The 22,908-nt window shown below is 35.7% G+C and overlaps 1 long non-coding RNA gene and 1 other non-coding gene across 2 annotated transcripts; both read left to right on the forward strand.

The window, feature by feature from the left end:
- The first annotated feature begins 2,425 nt into the window (after positions 1 to 2,425).
- On the forward strand, positions 2,426 to 9,869 carry LOC140886834 (uncharacterized). Its single transcript, XR_012151707.1, has 3 exons — positions 2,426 to 2,516; positions 2,629 to 2,736; positions 9,776 to 9,869. It is a non-coding gene; the product is annotated as an uncharacterized lncRNA (long non-coding RNA).
- On the forward strand, positions 4,015 to 4,120 carry LOC140894227 (small nucleolar RNA R71). Its single transcript, XR_012153771.1, has one exon. It is a non-coding gene; the product is annotated as a small nucleolar RNA R71 (small nucleolar RNA).
- Positions 9,870 to 22,908: the final 13,039 nt, after the last annotated feature.

Here is a 22,908-nt window from a genome sequence, read left to right on the forward strand (position 1 = left end):
TACTGTCCTTGAATTTCAATTTTAATTTTAATGATCCGAATGTAATTTCGGATCTCATTTTTTAAAGATCCGTTGGATAACCCATATAAAAAAAATCTTTACGACCTTGAGAGCGAAATTGGTTTAAAAGCGCAAAAAAGAAGTCAGTTCCTACTCCCTACTGCGCCAGACTCATCGACACCGACAAACCCTTTGCCGTCGATTACGAGTTGAAAAATAGAACACCGATCGAGTCTCTGCCGTTCTAATTTAAGGTTAGTTTGCGTTGTTCTTCACTTTTGTTCTAAAAAAATCTGTTTTATTTATTAGGTTTTAATAATCGAAAACGATTCTATAGGAAATCATTAGTTCCTCTTTCGTCACAAGCTCGGGTTTGATTGGTTGTTCCAAAATTAGTGTTTTATGATTGATGAATATATTACAAAACGCAGTTTTGAAAACCTTACAAGTCATATGTTCTGTACAGGAATTGTTTCATAATTTATGTAAATAAAAGTGGTTAATTATCTGTTCTTGATATTGGTTAGTCAGTATAGCCTGGATTATTTTCCTCACAATTTCTAATTTTTTTAAAAACATACATGAAATATGCACATAAACTGGTTATTTACTTCATAAATTATGACGTTTCACTTCATAATAGGTCATTGTTTCTATATACTTCACTTCGTCCACCTATTATTTATTAAGACACTCGTTAGTATTACAAATATGCCTACATGCTGAACCTTGGTGCTCATCGTTGTATTTCATTTGTTCCACTTAGTATTGATCTGTTAAATTCTGTGTTGTTAGTTAATAATAACAATATTTGTAGTCATGGATCTTAATAATTGTATTTCATTTGTTCCCTCAAAAATTCAAATTTTCTCGTGGACAAGTGTCCTTGGTAAGTTGCCGACTTCGGAGTTGTTGAAAAGAAGATGGCCCTCGTGTGCTTTGAATCCGAATTGGTGTGTTTTATGCCGGAGTGGGGGGGAAGCTCAAGATCACATGCTCATACACTGCTCTTTCACGTATGGATTGTGGTCAAGAGCGTTGGTGGAGTTGAGGCTAATGTGGGTAACACCTCGACCTACGAAGGACCTATATGCTACTGATTTGGCTCGACTGTTGGGTAAGAAGGGGAGAAAATTTTGGTCATTGGTGGTTCATGGTATTACTTGGTCGGTGTGGTTGGAGAGAAATGAAAGAATCTTCGAGGATAAAGAACAAACGGCGGAAGTGTGTTGGGAAAAGATTCAAATACGGATAGCTACGTGGAGTAGAGCGTTTAAAGATTTTCAGAACCTATCAATTTCGGATTTATTAAGGGATTGGTCGTTTATTTTCTGTTCATGTTTTAAGTTTTGATAGGATCTAGCACTACTGGCGGATGTCTTGTCCGCATTTATCTTGTAATTTCTTACATTATGATATAATATATTAAGTTTCTTATCAAAAAAAAATAATTGTATATTTTGACATAATCAATCAATTTATTTTTTTCACTTTTCTAGAAATCAACCTCATATTTCGATGATGAAGGCGATGATGATTAAAAAATGCTGGTTTTCAAATAATTTGGAACAACGAGAAGTTAAAATGCCTGAAATTAAGGACAATGAAGTGTTGATCAAGGTGTGTGCAGTTGGTGTTAATAGAGGTGACATAACTGATGTGGCTACAACTGATGGCGTCTGCCCAGGCCTTGAATGCTTCGGAATAATTGAAGCAGTTGGAAGAAATGTTAATTGTTGGAAAGTTGGAGAAATGGTAATCTCTATCTCCCCCAAGATATGTATTACAGCATTATAAATTATGTTTTTCTCCTAACTTTATTTTTACCCTAATGCTGACTGTTGGAGGAAGCTTTGTTTTTTTTAAAATAATATTATACATATATATATATTTAAACCAAGTACGACAATTTTGTGATGCATCACATAAAATTGTGAATTTCAGGTTTGTGCCATTCTTGAGGGAGGAGGGTATGCTGAACAAGTGGCTGTACCGGCAAACTTTCTTCTTCCGTTGCCTGATGATATTGATTTAGATGATGCTGCAGGCCTACCTTATGCATCATGTTTCTCACTCTTAGCTTTATTCAAATTGCATGGTCTCAATACGATCGAAACTAAAAAGATTTTGGTGAGAACCGAGACTAAAAGTTACTGAACGACGATTTAAACAAGTTATTTTAAAAAGTGATTTTGATTCCATATTTCTGTTTTGCGCGTGTTTATACCTAAATGTCGAAGTAAATGTCAGCCTTATGTTTATAATTTTTCTTGATTTTTGTCATCGAGGTAATATGTTTTGTTAAGTGATGACTTCTAGTTGTTTCGCCATTTGTATTTATTTACAATGTTGACAGTATTTTGTTTATATTTTCTTTGGTTGCAAATTATCAAAGTCATTAACTAATTTAGACTCCTATAACTATAATATTTAGATTCGCGAAGGCACTAGCGGGATTGGTGCGTTGGCAATACAATATGCAAAGTACTTGGGCTTAAAAGTAATTGCCTCCACAGGTGACATTGTTTACCGCATTATAATCTTCAGCCGATTCTCGTTTCTGCAACAATTTATACTGACGTAATTTTCTATATTATTGCATATGCTCACCCTTGATGATATCCTAAGGAAGTAGCGACAAGTTTTCAATTTGTCATCATTATGGTGCTGATTTTTGTGTCGATCACACATCAACAAACTTTGCAAGGGCCGTTATCGAGAAATCTGGGTGCGTTGGTAGGTTGCACCTATCCTTTATCCATTTTTTTTATAGGAAGCGATGTTATATTAGATGATAAACAATTATTAATTGCAAAAGGAGGACCAACAGTCCGCACATTAGACAACTATTTCTCGGTACATGTTAACAAAATATGCAACTCCAATCCCTTAATAAATTTGAAACCATTTTGCGGGTAAGGTTTCACCTATGCTTTATCCTTTTTTTTATAGGAAGTGATATTGTATTAGATTATAAAAAATTATTAATTACATAACAAAAAGAGGACCAGCAGTTCGCACACTAGACAACTATTACTCGAAACATTTTAACAAAATATGTAACTCCAATCCCTTAATAAATCTGAAACCGATAATTCCTTAAACTCAATATGCTTCCTAATCCATATCAAAGAAACCCATAACATAATCTTCTCCCAGCACGGCTCGACCACCTCTTTGCTATATCGTAAAAATTCCTGTTATTTCTCTCCAACCAAACCGACCAACAAGTGCTGTGTACCACCACAGTCCATGAATTGTACCCCTTCTTCCAAGGCCACAACCAATATCATCATTAAATAAGTCCTTTGCCCTCGGAATTGCCCAAACCACAACTTCTCCAATTCTCTAAACCAAAGACGTCTCGTGAAAGGGAGATGAACAAAAATGTGGTCCTGGTTCACCTCATTTTGCCGGAACAATATGCACAAGCTCGGGCAAAAGTACAAGTAGGCCATGGCCATCTCTTTTGAATCATGTCACAGACGGATAGCTTATCATCTATGTAGCACAGGTACTCCAAAATTTTTTTTTTGGAGTATTGGGTATGGGTATGACACACGAATAAGCGTGTCGGATATGGAAAAACCCGTGTCGATATTCAAGTTTGACTGGTCGGGTATGTTTTGGGTACGGCTTGACACGGCCCGGACACGTTTTCCGGGTATGTTTGGACTAAATTGCAAGTAATTAAAAGTTTCAAGGGTTAAATTGAAAAATATAAATTTTTTGAGTACTATTTAATAAATAGAATAAAATTTATTGGGCTTAAAAAAGCCCTAAATTAGCCAATAGCCATTCTTTCTTCTCGTTCCCCATTCTTCTGCTTCTCTTATCGCGATCATCACCACCCTCACTTCTTGAAGTTTTCTGCTCGCCGGTCGCCGCCGTCACATATCGTAGGCCTGAGCGGGATCCTTTGCAAAAATGGTCCCTCCAGCAGCAGAATCCACAGACAATCGAGTAGGTGTGTTCAGACCATTGTAGAACCACTCAATCTGCTCTCAATCTGCAAAATTGTGGTTAGGACAACGTCTAAGTAATTCTTTGTACCTTTCCCATGCTTCATACAACTGCTCAGAATCATGCTGCCGAAAAGTACTAATCTCGATCTTCAGTTGGGTGGACTTGACAGGTGGAAAATATTTTGCAAGAAACTTGACTGCCATGTCTTCCCAAGTAGTTATGCACCCCAACGGCAGAGATTGCAGCCAATTCCTTGCCTGATCCCTGAGAGAAAAAGGAAACAAACGCAGTCTAATTATATGATCAGAAACTCCATTAAATTTTACCGTGTCTGTTATCTCCTTGAATGTCCTCAAGTGTAGGTGAGGATCTGCAGTAGTGCTTCCATTAAATTGGTTCGATTGAACCATGTTGATTAACGCCGGCTTCAGTTCAAAATTGTTGGCGTTAATGGTCCCTCGAGCGATTCCAGAATAGTGAGCCTGGATGGTCGGTTTGAAGTGGTATCTGATTGGCACCACGGGAGGTTGTTGTACTTCTTCTTCAGCCATGTTCCTCAGTTCTTCTCTCCTCGCTCTTCTCAAAGCACGTGCAGTTCGTTCGATCTCCGGATCAAACAGTAGTGAATTTTCGCTTTGAGACCTTCGCATAAACTGCACTTCAAGAAAAATAGAAACAATCAGCAACTAAAAATAAAAATAAAAACTCTAAATTAAAATCTAGACTAATTGTTAACAAGACTAAATTAATTTCAAAAATTACTCCCCGGCAGCGGCGCCAAAAACTTGTTGTGAAAAATTCCTCGCAAGCGTACGAGTGTCAAGTTTTAATATAGTGAATGAATCAAGTATCGTTCCCACGGAGATTAAATTGAAAATATTCAGTACTTGTAATTATAATAGTCCCAATTTTATTTAGAAAATTTAATTTTAGAGGTTTGCAAATAAATAAAATAAAAGATGATTTTATAGCACGCACACAATTTTCAGAGATTAATAATCAGAGGAAAAATGGTTTAGAGGTTTAGATTTTATCTGGTTTCAACAACAATCATTTCTAAATAATTTAGTTTCATGAATTTCTTTCAATTAATAGCCAAGAACACTTAGATTATTCTATTTCCCTCTCTCGAGCATCAAATAGAGTGTATCAACTACAGTTCAATTCCAATATCTCTATTAAGAATTTAATTGCAGTGATCTATTTTAAAACAATGTTCTTCCTAAAACTCCATTAACGCTATATACTCTCTCGAGCTATATAATAATTAACGGTGTTAATTCTATCTGTCCTATTCAAAATCTCATCTGTCGAGTGCCGGATTCCAAATAAATATTACAAATCAATTATTGATCAAATAATTGAAACGACAATCAAAACTAGAAAGAACAATTAATCTAAGGGAATTCAATTCAATAAAATCAAAAACTCATGAAAGTGTCTACACCAGGTTCCATCCGACCTCTAGACTCTAAAAGATTAGTTCATAATAAAATTCAAATAAAACCAATTCATGTTCAAAAATCCAGACATGAATTCAGAATTAAATAAATAAAAGAAGAAATCAAATCCATCGTCGACGCCGTGTCCGGTTGATCGAGCTCCGTCTTCGTTCTTCACGTTAAAGCACAAATTTCTTCCTCCAGAAATCACGATCTGTTCTTCTCTGTGTGAATTGTCCGGCCCTGTGCGTGCGGCTTCCTTTCAATTCTGATTCCAGAATTCCTTTTATATTGTACGCGTCAAAAGGCCCAAATAAGAAAGCCCAAAGAATTTCACGTTTCTTTTCCTTTTCTTTCTTCTCTTCGCAGCTTTTCTTTTCTCTTTTGTTATTTTCTTCACTTTTTCTCCTTTTATTTCACAAATCTTCTTTTTCTTCATCTTTCATCGTCAATTTATAAATTCCCTACAATCACAAATACAACAAAACTCACGCATAAATCTGCTCGAAACAAATATTTAATAATTAAAATCATATATAAATTAAGTGTATAAAATACACTTATCAATAATTCAATACAAATGTAGTTATAGAGTTATACAATATTCGAACTAATAGAACATGCTCCATACAAGAGTTCAACTTCTAACAACAACGAGTCCTCATTTCTATCATATCAACACCTAGCCATGCGATCTCTGACTCGGTCCTGCCCCACCTGTTGCCAAGCACACACACAAAGATAAGACAACAGCCGGATAAACCGGTGAGAATAACTCCCAATATAAGAGACAAACATGCTATATCAAATAACCATCTCAAGTAATGATATAAAAAACTCACACATAATCAAATGAAAGTGCAATGAATGCATTACTTCAAATCTCTAGATTATCAAGCTCAGATAATCAAAATGCATCTCGTCTCTTCTTTTCTTCGGTTGGGATCCCGAGGATAAAATATCACAACGATCACATCGAACTCCCCTTTCGAGGCGGATTATGTATATTTCAATCCTCTAGACTTCGGAGGATTATAGAGAGTTAAATCTTGCAATTGTAGTAATTCGCCTACAAAGCCACTCAACTATAATCCCAAGAACGTCTAATTCAAAATGAAACAATCATTTGGCTCAATATGAATGCATGTGAATTCTAATACATTCAATCAATAAACTCAATTAGTTCACATAAACATGCAAGTATGTGATTTCTCGAGGACACTCGAATCAATCCGGATTCTAGTTAATCGTCCTATTCTTTCCAATATCGTCTTATACCTTCTCGTTGATTCACAGTCTTCAATCGGCTTCGATCTTTAAAACAATCCAAAGCTGCAACCTCGCAACTCCACTGGCTTCAATTCAATCTATAAAAGAAGCCACAAAGATCAATATCGACAATCCAAACTCCAATCAAACACGGTTCGATCAAATCGACGAAACGATATTCAAAACTCAAACTGATGGCATAACGGCTATATTTTGATCAACCGAAAACACAGACAACATAATATCGATCCAATAAACTCATATCAAACATCAATCATCCAATACAACTCAAATCCAACAAATCCAAAACTCAAAATCTCAAAAATCATCAATAAAATCATAACAATTCCGAACGACGTTCTATCTCCGATCCGACAGAGAATAAACACTACCAAGTAGTTCAAGAACAACGTCCCCGATTATCGTTCGATTCTATAAACTTCCAAAAAATCAAACTTCAAAGAAATAAGAGAAACTTAATTCAGAACGGAGCTCTCTCAGCCGTGATCGTTAATATAACTTCAGAAATAATTCCTATCGGACGGATTGAGTCAAAACCGAAGTTTCAGAAGCTTGAAAAGCTTTTCCCACGCCTTCAATGGAGGAACACGGCAAGGAGGAAGAAGATCGAACGATAAAAAAAAGTTAAGTCATGCTTATATATATGTTAAAGTCCAATTTTTCATTTTATCTATTATTATATAGTAAAGATTCTATTATTATATAGTAAAGATTAATACATGAATATTATGTATTATATATGCAATACAATTAATTTTTTATGTTTTTAGTTTTGATATGCTCAAAATAAATAAGACATGTTATATAAATAAAAAATACAATAATTTGAAAAATATAAATAAAATGTTAAACAAAACAAATAAGTATAATAAATAAAAACTCAAAGCACTAATATTTGACATGTATGAAATCGATAGCATAAGAAGACATCCCATTAAAGAGACTCACTGATCATATCAAACATTATCAAGCAATTAAGATAGTGGAAGCCAAAATCTATATACAAAATAAAAAATATTTACTCATACCAAAAATATAGTTTTTAATGTTTATCATTTGCAATCGTTTCACCCCTATAGCTAGATTCATTTTGTGATTTATAAAAAATTTACAAAAGAATAAATTACTGCATCCTCAGCCTTTTTTAGTATCTCAACCTGATAAGTCAATACCTGCATCTATCAAATATTTTTATTTTTTCTTCTCTGTAGTAATATATTACGCAATTAAGCTTTTAGTAAATAAATGACATTCCAGGGTTGAATTTAAATTCAAGCTATATTTTTGTTAAAAAAACTCACACAGTCACACATTATAGTAAACTACACACAAGCTTGTTTGCTGGTGGGCTTGACAGTGGCTTTGCTTGATGCAATTCATACGGTAGTTGCGGCTCTTCGTTTTTCTTCTGACATGCATTGCTTTCGTGGAAGCCAACATCTTAAAAATTCTATATGTGCAAAAATAATTTAATCAACAAACAACCTATCATAAACAATATGGTTCGTGGGTATAAATCATGCATTATGTAAAAAAATTGATGAACTTGATTCTTGAAATATAAAAAACATATGGTACCAGCAATATACATTATAAGGACAATACTCATGTCAAAAATCCGTGACTTATAACTTGTTTATGAACTCTTCCAAAGTGGGGATCATTCGGTTCATCATCATTAAGCCAATCTGCATAGATATTCAGATTTGAAAATTCAGAAACTGTCAATTTTTCACCAATATTTCACAACAATTGTAAAGAAAAACGAAAGAGCAATTAACAAATCAATAAAATTAATCCGAGTGTAATAATGATAATTGGGGGGAGGGGAAAAGAAGACACCAAAACAACAGAAGCACCGGGCGCGTATATATTCTTGCCTTATAGTTACCGGAGGGGAGACTTGCGATCGATCTTCTTTGTTTTGTGGACTTTCAGAATTGAACTATTAGATTATTTTATGGTTTTGACAAAGAGATATTTATAGTTTGGGAGACATGAGACGTGGGAAGAACAAAATGGAACGTGGAATTGACAAAAGGTCCGTTAGTTCGGAGACGTGGGGTAGTGAGTAAACATGGAAAATAAGGGCATTTTAGGTATACTCAAAAATAGACCAAGACACCAATTAGTTTTTATAAGGTGTTTAGGTTTAATAAAATAGTAAAGATATCAATTATTATACTTGCAATTAAACATGAGAATAAATGTGGTTATATTGAAGAATGGACTCCTCACACCTACCACTAATGAGATGCTTGGAAGCAGAACCATGCAAAGCCATTTCTTGAGGTATATGCGGAGGGTCAATACATAAAAATTTAATGTCATTTAAACAGTGTATGTGGAGGGTCTGTGCACCAAAACATGAAGGGAGGCATAAGAGGGTAGGAAAATGGAGGAAATAATGAGTTACAAAAAAGAGAATTCACAATGAAAGCTATATATTTATAATAATAAATATAATAGTAGATTTTACTTGAATTTGAAAACTCTATATATGTCTTGCTTGTAAAGAAAATTCATTCAAAAATTAATAATATTTAGTTTCATATTTCTTCTCTCAATAAAGTTGAGTTTTTATTACTTCTTTTTAAACTCCCATTCTGCTGTAGAAGCTTTAACTGTTTAAACAATTAGTAAATCTCTCATAAATGATGTTCCATATCGTTGATATCATTTTGTCCGTACGAGAAAGCGTAATGACTATTGTTCTCTCTATCACTTGTTGGTATAGAATGCATGATGCCTGTTGTCCTCATTATCACCTTTATCATAAAAGATTCATAACATAATTAAGTCCTATTAGTGGAGATCCAAATGGAGATTACATAGAAGGATTTCCTATCGGCCCCTTTGTTTTTCACTTTAATCATGACAAATTCATAACTTAGTTAAGTCCTAATATTGCTTCTGTGATTATGCTAACGTTTCTTATCAAAACATCATGTTAATTTATTCTAAATAGTATTTATACGATTCTATGTTGAAATTTTGAGCAGCCAATGTGTGTCAAGAATAACAAATTGTGGAGGCATTTTTTTCCACAAGCACTTACATGAAATTCACCTTTTCAGGTGTTGATTTGGTTCTTGATTACGGAGCTTCCGATCTTCAGAGAAATGTTGATTGCTGTTGTATCTCGGGTAAGGTTGTCATTGTGGATTTGCATGGAATGGAATCTGGTAGTGTAGATCTTGCTATACTACAAGAAAAGCAGGTTGAAATTAAAGGTAAAAATTATTAGCTTCATTGTAATAGTGCTTATTCTTGGCGTAGAAAGGGTTACCCCAATTTTTTTTTAGTGTACGTTTTATTATTTTTGTAGTTACTATTTTCAGTTTTCAATCTACAATCCAAGAATTTCAGTTATAAAGCTTCTGTGATTACTGAACTGAGAACCCATTTGTGGCCTGCTGTTCTTCAACAAAAAGTTGTTCCTGCAATTGAGCATCGTTTTCCAGTGATTGAATCTCAGAAAGCTCTGAACCTTTTAAGGAAAGATGATAGTGCTGGGAAAAGTATTGTGCGTATGAATTTTGGGGAGACCAGTGACCATCGTAAAATGTACTAAATGAATCACGTCTTATATCACAAATGCAAGGAAATTACACTCTGTTTTCCCCTTTTGCATCTAAACTGGGAACATCTATTTCACAGTTTTTTATGAGTTTTAATTTTAATTAATTCCATGTGCTTTTTTTACGAGGGAGAAGGGGATCGAACTTATTTTTATTTTAATGTGGGTCATGCTATACTTTGGGTTTGACCAATGATCACTTTCTGTCACATATTGGTCTTTGTAGCTGCTTGTTTTTGTTTGATTTGTGAAATTCAGATCAATTGTGCATCCAAGTGCCTTGTCTCAGTGTTTTTAGAAAGGGACCGACCGGTTCGACCGAGAACCAGTCGCTGGATCTGTTCGAAACTCCACCAAGAACCGGAAAACAGGTCTCACTGGTCAGAACCGGTCAAAACCGGTCAAAAACCAGTTGGACCGGTCAAGAACGGGGAAACCAGTTGGACCGGTTTTTCAAATTTTTTAATTTTTTTTTTAAAATTATTTATTTTTTTTAAAAAAAACTTTAAATTTGATATTTTTTTATATATATGCATGATAATTTGAAATTTGTGCTTCATTAAAAATATTATTTGAATAATTATTGATTTTTTAAAAACTAAACAATTCATTATTTGAATAATTTATAACTATAATTGATATTTTAAATATATTTATATATTTATTTAGCTTTCAAACTGTTGGAGAACGCGGCGATCAGATCAATTATGATTGATACCCGGTGCAGCGGAAGTTTAAAATTTTTGTATGGAACGATTCCATAATAGGTATCAACCTTACGATTAAATTGTGTGTGTGTAAAAATTAAATAATGATTATAAATTTTTACCTCAATCTCGAATCGAGATTTTGGACACCAACAGATTGCTCTGCTCTTGTTGTATATCCCTGGAACTGATGGACGAACTGTTCTTCAATCAGGCCCACGAACGAATATTTAATCCCTCTGATAGATTGCACTAGAAAATCTATCAGAAGTTTCTAAGAAGAGATTAACGAATTTGATCCGTTAAACCAGACTACAATTCAAAATTCACAGACTGGATTTTACCGAGCAGAGGGGAGAGGGGTCGGCCACTTCAGAGAGAAAAACAGGGTTTTTTCGAAAATTGTGACCTTGTTGTGTGTAATTTCTGTACTGCAATAACTTATTTATAATGTAGGCCACTAACAGCTTAGGGCCCATTAGTCATAAGTTCAAGCCCGACAAGCAAAGCCCGCATGTTCAAAAATTAATATAAAATTCATCGTGACTCCGATTGATAAACCGATTTCACCAATGTGCACAGAAACCATTTCTGCACCTTTTAAAGTCAAGATAAATTTTTCTGAATCCGAATTCAGTGGTTTCCAAAAATGTCCATCCCTATGTCATTTTAGGAAATTTTACTCCTCTACTCATAATTAAGAAGTCCAACTTCTTTGTTCATTAAATTTAACTCTTTAAATTTAACTATCTCAACGGGGATTAAAAATCCATTACACTGTGTGACCCTCAATGGTTCAGGGATACAGCTAGCCGTGGGCTCACAACTCCTTGTGACTTGAAACAACAATTTCCGACTTGCCCATCGAATCATGGTAAGAGCGCCTAGCAACATCGCCCCATGATTCCCTAGGTATCACTGATAGTGCCTACAAGAACCAATAGATTTTGGTTAGCGTACAGTACGGTCCCTTCATCCATATATCCCGATCGAATCAACAACCATTGGTATATCGAGAGTCGTTCGAGATTCGATAACTATGCAATGCATCTTGAAGATCAAATAGTGACATCGCATGTGCTACTAAGAAACCATTTCTTAAATCACATCATGTACTCTGGCCAGAGATTCGTCACACTAATATCTCCTCAGATCGCATAGGATATCCACACTCGCAAGTATGTGGTGAATCCTTGACAACAAAGCATCGAATCCTATATGTGTTGTAATTGTACCCAATCCCGACACCTGATGACCCCAATAGAGTCGGTAAATGATTCAAAGCACAGTACTAGCATATAGAGTCTCAATGATGTTTCATGTAGTAAGGACTAATGGTGTACAACCAAAACCGCGGACTTTATCCACTCGATAAGTGATAACCACTTGGAAAGTCCGGATAGGGTAGTTCGATCATTCATCGTATGAATATCCATTTGCATGCTTCGAACATCTCTATGTTCCTTACCAATGAAACGTGGTACTCTGCATCGCAAATGCTAGTCTCAAACTCGAGCGATCCTTATCCTTATTTTCGGACGGCTCAATCGACTAGGAACAGTTTAGAATATACAGTGACTATAAGATGTGTTTCATGATAGACATCTCCATGTTCTACCACATCTTACATACACTATAGTATATTCAAGGTCTTTATCAAAACAACAATATTATATCACAATATAACAATATGAAGAAAGATAAAGTCATTGCCATTAATAAAAGTGTAAATTATATTAAACAAAAGATTGTTTATACAAAGAGTCATCAAAGCCCTTAGCCACAAGTTGGCTCACCGGGCACCCACTCTTTCAATCTCCCACTTGCCCTATAGCCAACTAGTCATACTACGTAGACCCATTGCTTCGCGATGTTTGTCAAATAATGGTCCTGGCAAGGGCTTAGTAAGTGGATCAGCGATATTGTCTGCAGAGGCCACTCTTTCGACAGTGATGTCTCCTCTTTCCACAATCTCCCGGATGATGTGGTATTTCCTCAGTACGTGTTTGGATCTTTGATGAGACCTTGGTTCCTTTGCCTGAGCAACGGCACCCGTGTTGTCACAGTACACCGGGACTGGACCAACAACTTCAGGAATAACGCCCAACTCTTGGACGAAATTCCTCATCCAAACTGCCTCTTTAGCAGCAGCTGATGCTGCAATGTATTCAGCTTCAGTGGTGGAATCCGCTGTGGTGTCCTGCTTGGAACTCTTCCAAGAGACAGCACCGCCATTGAGCATGAACACAAATCCAGAGGTTGACTTCGAGTCATCCACGTCACTTTGGAAGCTAGAGTCGGTATAGCCTTCCAATTTTAGTTCTCTTCCTCCATATACCATGAACATATTCTTAGTCCTTCGTAAGTACTTAAGAATGTCCTTCACGGCTTTCCAATGCATTTGACCGGGATTAGCTTGATATCTGCTCGTGACACTCAGAGCAAATGCTACATCTGGTCTGGTTGATATCATCCCATACATGATACTACCTATGGCTGACGCATATGGTACATGTGTCATTTTCTCTATCTCTTCATCAGTCTTGGGACACATAGACTTGGATAGAGAAACTCCATGACACATGGGTAGATGTCCTCTCTTGGACCCATCCATTGAAAACCGTTTCAATATGGTGTCGATGTAGGTTGATTGAGTGAGTCCTATCATTCTCTTAGATCTATCTCTATATATTTGTATCCCTAGAATATAGGATGCCTCACCCAAATCCTTCATCGAGAATCTACCTGATAACCATATCTTTGTTGACTGCAACATCCCTACATCATTCCCAATGAGTAAGATGTCATCAACATAAAGTACTAAGAATGTCACAGCATCCTTAACTACTTTCTTGTACACGCATGGTTCCTCCGGATTCTTGATGAAACCAAAATCTTTTATTGTTTCATCAAATTTCTGGTTCCAACTTCTTGATGCTTGTTTTAGACCATAAATTGATCTCTGAAGCTTGCATACCTTATGCTCGCTTCCCATGGATGTGAACCCCTCAGGCTGCTTCATATAGATTTCTTCCTTAATATCTCCATTAAGAAAAGCAGTCTTCACATCCATTTGCCATATCTCATAGTCATACCATGCAGCTATGGCAATAAGGATTCTTATGGACTTGAACATTGCAACTGGTGAAAAAGTTTCATCATAGTCAACTCCTTGTCTTTGAGTATAACCTTTTGCCACCAATCGCGCCTTGTAGGTCAATACCTTACCCACAGGCGTGTCCAGCAATGGTTCCTGAGGTGTAGGATCGTTATTTTGTATTTCGGGTTCTTCTCGAATTTCTTCGAGTTCCATCATCTCGCCTTTCTTATCCAATAAGAACTCCTTCTCCAAGAAGGTGGCATTCCTTGAAACAAACACCTTTGTTTCAGCAGGATAATAGAAATAATATCCGATTGAATTCTTCGGATACCCTACAAAATAACATAAGCTGGATTGACTATCCAATTTATCTCCCACTGTCCGCTTCACGTAAGCAGGACATCCCCAAATCCTCAAGTACGAATACTTAGGAGTTTTGCCATTCCATAACTCGTATGGTGTTTTGTCCACTGCTTTAGTGTGGACGTTGTTCAACAACAATACCGCCGTTTCAAGCGCATAGCCCCAAAACGAAGGTGGAAGCTCAGTGAAGCTCATCATGGACCGAACCATGTCCAACAAAGTTCGATTACGACGCTCCGATACACCATTAAGCTGTGGTGTCATAGGAGGAGTCCACTGAGAGAGAATCCCATTCTCTTTTAGATAGTCCAAAAACTCGGTACTCAAGTATTCTCCACCTCGATCCGATCGAAGTGCTTTAATACTTTTACCTAGCTTGTTTTCTACTTCAGCCTTGAATTCTTTGAACTTTTCAAATGCTTCAGACTTATATTTCATTAAATATAAATACCCATACCTTGAATAATCATCAGTAAAGGTAATGAAGTAGGTGTGGCCATATTGAGTCCCAACTCTAAATGGACCACAAACATCTGTATGGATCAAATCCAACAGATTTTGACTACGCTCAGGTTTCCCCTTAAAAGGAGATTTAGTCATTTTTCCTTTTAGGCAGGATTCACAAGTAGGTAGAGAGTTAATATCAGACATATCAAACATGCCCTCTCCCACTAGCTTGTTCATCCTCCTTGAGGAAATATGACCTAGCCTAGCGTGCCAAAGGTTTGCCGGGTTTTGGCTATCGATTTTCCTTTTGTTTGTTGTTGCCGGTTTATCAACATAATTTATTGGAACGTCTTTTAGTTTTAAGTTGTATAGATCGTTTTCAAGTTGTCCATTTCCAATCAAACATTCATTCTTGTAAATATTGCAAATTCCATTCACAAAATTGCAAGAATAACCATCTCTATCAAGCATAGAAACAGAAATAATGTTTTTAATCAAATCCGGAACAAATAAAACATCTCTTAAAAGTAACTTAAAACCGTTCTGCAAAATTAAATAAACATCTCCCACGGCTTTTGCTTCAACTCTGGAACCATTTCCGAGCCTCAGCTGGGTCTCACCCATCCTAAGCCTGCGACTTCTTGTCATCACCTGCAAATCATTGCAAATGTGAGATCCACATCCGGTATCCAATACCCAAGAAGTAGTATTAAGTGAAACATTTATTTTAATATAGAACATACCCTTTGCAGTTCGCAACTGCTCTAGATATTCCTTGCAGTTACGCTTCCAATGACCGGGCTTCTTGCAGTAATGGCAAACATCCTTGGATTTTTCCATGTTTGAAGCCTTTGTCTTGTACTTCTTCTCGGGTTCGATTTTCTTGGGTGGGGCAGAACGTTTCTTACCCTTTGTACTTGGCCCCTTCTTAGCAGAAGAAGAGGAGCCCACCAAGAAAGCCGGTTTATCCTTCTTTAATGTGGATTCATATGTCACAAACATATTGACCATCTCTTCAAGGGAGGCCTCTATCTTGTTCATATTGAAATTTACCACAAATCCGTCAAACGAAGAAGGAAGAGACAGAAGTAGTAAGTCCACGTTGAGTTCATGCTCCAACACCAAATCAAGGGTTACCAACTTCTGTATGAGCCAAATCACTTGTACCCCATGATCACGGACCGAAGTCCCTTCACGCATGCGACACGTCATTAGCTCCTTTACAGTAGCGAACCTTTCAGCCCTCGATTGAGCCCCAAAAAGTTCCTTGAGTTGAACGTGAATTTCAGCAGCATTCACGGTGTCCTCAAATCGCCTCTGGAGTTCATCAGACATCGAGGCTTGCATATAGCATTTGGTCTTGATATCATTGTCCCACCATGTATCAAGCTTGGCTAACTCCTCCGGACTTACGTCAGCTGGTGCTTCCTTCGGAGGAGATTTTTCTAACACGTAGAGCATCTTCTCCGAAGTCAAGACAGTCTTCAACTTACGGAACCATTCCGTATAGTTTGCGCCAGTCAACTTATTTTGTTCGAGGATCGAGAAAAGTGGATTACGCGAATTCATCTTATGAAATACTGAAAAGAAACAGACAAATATCAGTGATTGTTTAAGCAATTTACTAAGACATAAAATAGGCGAAATTTATTTTATGAATCTCACTCCCACTATTTTAACGATTTCACTACCCTCTAGTGAAAACGGGAAACTGTTTTCCTTAGTGAGAACATGGAGTCCAATTGACAAACTTATGGTCCCGAATAATATCAGCCAACCATAATTTTCAAAAGGTAGAGCCCAATTGCTTCCAAAGCAACCTCCATGTTTTTACCTCATGTCCAATAAGGGCCCAATAATATGACGCCGTTTATTGTGACATGTCAAGATGACCCATCAATATTAAGTTGTGATGGACGGTCGCCATGTGGATCTCCCAATAATATGAGCCGATCCCATGGGAGTTCCACCCAACTTACAACATGTGTCGATCAAATGTACAGCTTTCCGACGAACGGGCCCCCCCAATAATATGAGCCGGACCGTATCCGCGGGTAGCATCTCAAACATTGATTGTTGATGGAAGGTAGGAACATTTAAACAAATTTAAATTTCCTTTATTTATCTTGATATCAATTTTAAATCATATTTAAAATGAGGGATTTTTTATTATAAAAATTTGTCTCATCATTTTTAAAATTTTTGTATGCTTGCCGGATTCACACAATTATGTCTAAAACATGCATACAACAATAATATCACATATTATATAGGATGATCGATTCCATATCTAATCGACCCGTGGTTGCCAATCACGAGTCTTAGTCCAATCCTATGTAATATGCAGTATGCAATGCAATCCTATTACATTTTGCTTCCAATTTACATTTCTTCTGTCTTTATTGTCTGCTGGGCCCACCTCCATCTTCAAATCTTGATCTCCCACTAAATCTAATGTATTTACAATAAATAACAATGACAAGTAGGGGATACATTTTTAAGGGGTGGGAACGGGCCATAAACCAAGCCCACTTTTATTACATATGACATTCATATTGGGCCATAAACCAGGCCCATTAATAAAACCAACAACAATAAAAACAAATGTAAATTCCTACCATACACCTACAAAATTGGTCATGGCAATCGATCATCCTTATCCAATAACATTTAATTCAAAATTAATTTATTGGATAACATGCAATGGCAATTTAAATTTAAAAGGATAAAATCATATTTTATACATAAAATCTTATTTTACATATAAAATCATATTTTATCTTTTTATCAAATAAAATCATATTTTATCTATAAAATCTAATTTTATACATAAAATCATATTTTTATCAATATATCCATAAGATCATATCTTATCATCAATTGTACCAAAAATAATTAATTTCAAAATTCAATTTAACGGATAAAATATTTAAATTTTCCAAAAATTCAAATTTATCCAAAAATCAATTTTAAAATTTTCGGACTCGAACAATTCGATCCGACGCCTCGTGGACCAATCAAAACAATTTTCGATCGGACCAAAAATAGAATTTTAACATATTAAAATTTAATTTAAAAATTAAAAATTAATTTTTCCGCGGGCCGCCCGGGACATTTCAGGGCTGCCCGCGCCCCGTAGGGCTCGGGCCGGGCAGCCCAGCTGCCCCTAGGGCAGCGCCGTGCGCTGCCCTGGGCAGTGATCACATCGCTGCCCTGCGCAGCGCCGTGCGCCGCCCTGGGCAGCGACGATCGCTGCCCCTGCCCCGGGCAGCGATCCAATCGCTGCCCGGGTTTTTGCCCGAAAAAATATTTTTATTTTTAAAATATTTATTTTGTTTCAAAAACCTAGGCCTAAAAATTTTTGTACAATCGATTAATTTAATCGCTTGATCTGAGCAACCTGGCTCTGATACCACTGTTGGAGAACGCGGCGATCAGATCAATTATGATTGATACCCGGTGCAGCGGAAGTTTAAAATTTTTGTATGGAACGATTCCATAATAGGTATCAACCTTACGATTAAATTGTGTGTGTGTAAAAATTAAATAACGATTATAAATTTTTACCTCAATCTCGAATCGAGATTTTGGACACCAACAGATTGCTCTGCTCTTGTTGTATATCCCTTGAACTGATGGACGAACTGTTCTTCAATCAGGTCCACGAACGGATATTTAATCCCTCTGATAGATTGCACTAAAAAATCTATCAGAAGTTTCTACGAAGAGATTAACGAATTTGATCCGTTAAACCAGACTGCAATTCAAAATTCACAGACTGGATTTTACCGAGCAGAGGGGAGAGGGGTCGGCCACTTCAGAGAGAAAAACAGGGTTTTTTCGAAAATTGTGACCTTGTTGTGTGTAATTTCTGTACTGCAATAACTTATTTATAATGTAGGCCACTAACAGCTTAGGGCCCATTAGTCATAAGTTCAAGCCCGACAAGCAAAGCCCGCATGTTCAGAAATTAATATAAAATTCATCGTGACTCCGATTGATAAACCGATTTCACCAATGTGCACAGAAACCATTTCTGAACCTTTTAAAGTCAAGATAAATTATTCTGAATCCGAATTCAGTGGTTTCCAAAAATGTCCATCCCTATGTCATTTTAGGAAATCTTACTCCTCTACTCATAATTAAGAAGTCCAACTTCTTTGTTCATTAAATTTAACTCTTTAAATTTAACTATCTCAACGGGGATTAAAAATCCATTACACTGTGTGACCCTCAATGGTTCAGGGATACAGCTAACCGTGGGCTCACAACTCCTTGTGACTCGGAACAACAATTTCCGACTTGCCCATCGAATCATGGTAAGAGCGCCTAGCAACATCGCCCCATGATTCCCTAGGTATCACTGATAGTGCCTACAAGAACAAATAGATTTTGGTTAGCGTACAGTACGGTCCCTTCATCCATATATCCCGATCGAATCAACAACCATTGGTATATCGAGAGTCGTTCGAGATTCGATAACTATGCAATGCATCTTGAAGATCAAATAGTGACATCGCATGTGCTACTAAGAAACCATTTCTTAAATCACATAATGTACTCTGGCCAGAGATTCGTCACACTAATATCTCCTCAGATCGCATAGGATATCCACACTCGCAAGTATGTGGTGAATCCTTGACAACAAATCATCGACTCCTATATGTGTTGTAACTGTACCCAATCCCGACACCTGATGACCCCAATAGAGTCGGTAAACGAGTCAAAGCACAGTACTAGCATATAGAGTCTCAATGATGTTTCAAGTAGTAAGGACTAATGGTGTACAACCAAAACCGCGGACTTTATCCACTCGATAAGTGATAACCACTTGGAAAGTCCGGATAGGGTAGTTCGATCATTCATCGTATGAATATCCATTTGCATGCTTCGAACATCTCTATGTTCCTTACCAATGAAACGTGGTACTCTGCATCGCAAATGCTAGTCTCAAACTCGAGCGATCCTTATCCTTATTTTCGGACGGCTCAATCGACTAGGAACAGTTTAGAATATACAGTGACTATAAGATGTGTTTCATGATAGACATCTCCATGTTCTACCACATCTTACATACACTATAGTATATTCTAGGTCTTTATCAAAACAAAAATATTATATCACAATATAACAATATGAAGAAAGATAAAGTCATTGTCATTAATAAAAGTGTAAATTATATTAAACAAAAGATTGTTTATACATTGAGTCATCAAAGCCCTTAGCCACAAGTTGGCTCACCGGGCACCCACTCTTTCACAAACTATGAGAAATATATATTTTTGTCTATTTATATATATTTTTGAGTTTTTAAAATTCAAAATACATTATTTAATATATTATATAAATTATTTTTCGTATCGACCGTCGGTTAAAATAGTCTGATCGGTTAAACTATTTTTTTAGATAAATCGATTTGATCACCGATCCGATTATGTAAACACCGCTTTGTTTATGACACAAGTTTTATAGTGATTTGTTGATGTTAATGATAGTTTTAAATGCTTCGTTAAATAAAAAAAAAGAAAATTAGGAAAAATTTACTTACTGTTGAAAATATATTATATTATATTGGAGTTGAATGTTGAAAATTGAGTTGTATAATTTTAAAAATTAGTGTGTGATGATGTAAATAATGATGTATTAATTTTTGGACTAATCTCCAAATGAGATCTATAAATAGGTCTCTCCATTTGTGTATAAAGTTACAATTGAGTTGAGAGAAAAATATTATAAAGTGTGTAGTTTGAGAATTTTGAGAGTTTGGTATTTTTTACTTTTTACCGTAAATTTTTACTTTTTCATAACATGTTATCAGCATGAAGCTCTAAAAGTCCTCCATATTTTTCCAAGATCCAAAACACAAGAAAAAGGTAACAAAAGTAAGAATATTTATTTTATTGTTTATTTATTTATTGTGTATATATTTAATATATAATATCATGTTATTATCAAAAAATAAGTTTTTAAAAAACTTGTTATAAATCCTGGGAGGATGTTAAGACGACATCCCACACTCCCGGTAAGGGATACGACAAGTATAAAAGCCTCTAAGGTTTTTTTAACAATATATAATTTCATGTTATTATATAAGAGGTTGTCTAAGACACTGACCTTATAATAATGTGATATAATATATATTTTATTGTGTATAATTAATTATGATTATCATTATATGCATCACATGATTATCACAATTTTTTATTCAACACATTATCATTTTTTTTCTTACCCCAACGGTCACAAACGATAACAAAACGACTAGTTTTTGCCCTATAAATATGTTCACTCAAACTCATTTCAATTACACCAAATTCACTCTTTCTCTCAAATTTTTCTCCTCGATTTTTCGAAGAAAATGAAGATGGCGTTTTTGAGGCTATTTTTTACAACTATTATGGTTATCATATTTACAAGTCTTATATTTATCGGTGATTATCCACCACACACTTTTTATCTATTTGTACAAATGCTTGTACTAATCGTTCTTCCATTGTTTTGTATTGTCATAATTATGAAAATTAACTAATAAAATGCATTGTTATTTTTCTAGTACCATCATGTCAAATTTGGCAAAGATTGAATTCGTTGCGCTCGATATCACTGGAAAGAATTTTATGTCATGGACTCTCGATGTAGAAATGCATCTTGAGTCATTGGGTCTAAGTGATACCATAAAAGAAAACAATATATCATCTTCACAAGAAAAGGCAAAGTCTATGATTTTCTTACGTAGAAATCTTGATGAAGGATTAAAATGTGAGTATCTCACAGAAAAAGTCCCAATGATTTTATGGAAAGGGCTGAAAGAAAGATTTGAACATATAAGAGAAGTTATACTTCCGACCGCCCGTGATGAATGGAATACGTTGAGATTCCAAGACTTTATAAAAGTCAGTGATTACAATTCTGCGATGTATCGAATAGTCTCGCAATTGAAATTTTGTGGGCATGTTATTACTGAAATGAAAATGCTTGAAAAAACATTTTCCACATTCCATGCATCGAATATAACTCTACAACAACAGTATAGAGTGCGTGGATTTTCGAGATATTCTGAACTCATAGCATGTCTTCTTGTGGCGGAAAAGAACAACGAATTGTTAGTAAGAAATCATCAATCCCGACCCACTGGATCAATGGCATTTCCAGAAGCAAATGTCGTAATTAAAAATGAAAACCAAAATCAAAGGCACAGACAAAATTTTGGTCGTGGACGAGGTCGAGGTCGAGGACGTTGGCGTGGGCGTGGACGTAGAAATGATCGCGGTCGTGGTCGCGGCCGTGGATATGAAAATAATCAAGATAGTTACTTCAATAACTCATCTCAAAAGAACGTCACGAACCACCCACCAAAAAGGCAGCATGAAAACACGAATGAAAATGAAAATCACTCAAAAAGATCTGAGTGTTTGTTATAGATGTGGCACTCCAGGACATTGGTCACATATTTGTCGAGCCCCTGAGCACCTATGTAAGCTCTATAAAGAATCGATAAAGGGGAAAGGAAAAGAGAAAAATTTTGTTGAAAACAGTGACCATTTCAGTGGTTCAACTCATTTCGATGCTGCTGATTTTTTAAATGATTTCGAGGACATTGATCAAAATATTGGTGGGACTAGAATGTAACATACTGTATTTTTTATGTATTCTTGTATTATGAAACATGTTATATTTTTCATATAATGTTATTAATTTTTTTTATTGAATATTTTCTTTTGAAGTTCAAAATGGAAAATGGTATGAGCAAAGCTAAACAAGGAAATAATCCCATGGAAGTTTGCATACCCGATAGTGGTACAACGCACACTATTCTTCGAAATAAAAGATATTTCTTGAAATTAAAACCAACAAAAATAATGGTGAATACAATATCAGGTCCTGTAGACTTGATTGAAGGTTTTGGAAAAACACATTTTTTGTTACCTAACGGTACAAATATTTTGATAAATGATGCTTTATATTCACCACAATCAAAAAGAAATTTGTTGAGTTTTAATTACATATATTCTC

The sequence above is a fragment of the Henckelia pumila genome, chromosome 3 (assembly GCF_033568475.1).
Source record: "Henckelia pumila isolate YLH828 chromosome 3, ASM3356847v2, whole genome shotgun sequence".
NCBI classification, from domain to species: domain Eukaryota; kingdom Viridiplantae; phylum Streptophyta; class Magnoliopsida; order Lamiales; family Gesneriaceae; genus Henckelia; species Henckelia pumila.